The 1,578-nt window shown below is 36.6% G+C and overlaps 1 non-coding gene across 1 annotated transcript; it reads right to left on the bottom strand.

Moving 5' to 3' along the window:
* Window positions 1-543: 543 nt before the first annotated feature.
* On the bottom strand, window positions 544-666 carry LOC113899645. Its single transcript, XR_003512950.1, has one exon. It is a non-coding gene; the product is annotated as a small nucleolar RNA SNORA51 (small nucleolar RNA).
* Window positions 667-1,578: the final 912 nt, after the last annotated feature.

The following is a 1,578-nucleotide window of genomic DNA, read 5'->3' as shown; positions in this document are numbered from 1 at the left end:
TAATTTCATAGCTTGAAATTCTGAAAGAGAAAATGTTTCAAGAGAAGAGATAAACTTTAAAATGCTCTAAGTCTAATTCTAATAACAGATATTATCAATTCTAAAATAAAGGGAGATGAATATTTACAAATGGTATCTCTATAATGAAGTTACAGAAATAAAATAACATAATATGTTTAGACTTTAGAACCAGGCTGTCTAAGTTTAAATGATAATTATTGCATTCACTCATGGAGAGATATTGTCAAGTTAAACCTCTCAATGTCTGTGGGAGAAAGTGAAAGTATTAGTCACTCAATGATGTCTGACTCTTTGTGATCCCAAGATCTATAGCCCACCAGGCTCCCCTGTCCACGGAATTCTCCAGGCAAGAATACTGGAATGGGTAGCCATTCCCTATCTTTCTAAGAAGGAAAAGATATACTTTTATCTACATTTTAGGGTTTAGTGAGAATAAAACGAGTAAAGAACTTACCAGAATACCTGTTTCATATGTAGAAAAAAATAAATTATAGGCATTACTATTAGTTTTCAGCTTCATTTCTATGTCTCTCTATTCATGACACTGACCAGGCAGAGGACCTGGTTTTTGGAATAGATTTATTCTGCCTTCTCTTTCTGTACAGTCATTGTAAGCAAACAGCCTGTGGTAAACTCTGGGAAGCCTCAAGGTATTACTTAAAAGAAAAAGTAGTAGGATACAAATACCAAATAACGTTATAAAATTACTAAATATACACTAAGATGGTCAAAAGCAGGACATAACCCAATAGAGCAGGGTCATACAGACCGTATTTTTTCCATTACAACAATATGATGAACTGGAAAAGGATAAACATTATATTCAGTAATGTAACACTGAGGGATAAAAAGAAGGGCTGATTTATTCTCATTTTTCTTGTGAATTATTTGATAAGAATAATCTGCAGAAGGAAATAGATAGGAATGAGCATAAACTCAAGATAAAGAAACATTGAATAAGCAAGTATCTCCGAAGCTTTAAACAGATAAAAGTCTTAGGTTTAGAATAAATAATATATGACTTGATCAAGTTTTTTTACAAAAATGCGGACATTGAAAAGGTTTTGGAAAACTGGAAAAAAAATTCCTAAATATCCTCCAGCATTCCAAAAGGAAAAAGTGAGTCCCACACTTGCCAGTATCGTGTTTGTGTGTTAAGTCATTTCAGTTATGTTTGACTCTTTGTGATCCCATGGACTGCAGCCCTTCAAGCTCCTCTGTCCATGGGATTCTTCAGGCAAGAATACTGGAGTGGGTTGCCATGCCCTTCTCCAGGTACCAGTATTAATAGTGGTGATAACAGTAATTGTGGTGACTGAGTGAATGAGTGAGTGAAAATCACTCGGTTGTGTCTGACTCTTTGTGACCCCATGGACTATACAGTCCATGGAATTCTCCCAGCCAGAATACTGGAATGGGTAGACTTTCCCTCTCCAGGGGATCTTCCCAACTCAGGGATCAAAGCCAGGTCTCCCACATTACAGGCAGATTCTTTACCAGCTGAGCCACAAGGGAAGCCCAAGGATACTGGAGTGGGTAGCCTATCCCTTCTCCAGT

Source organism: Bos indicus x Bos taurus, chromosome 1 (assembly GCF_003369695.1).
Source record: "Bos indicus x Bos taurus breed Angus x Brahman F1 hybrid chromosome 1, Bos_hybrid_MaternalHap_v2.0, whole genome shotgun sequence".
Lineage (NCBI taxonomy): Eukaryota > Metazoa > Chordata > Mammalia > Artiodactyla > Bovidae > Bos > Bos indicus x Bos taurus.
Note: the sequence above shows the minus strand (reverse complement) of the source record. Positions and strands in the feature narration are given on the sequence as shown.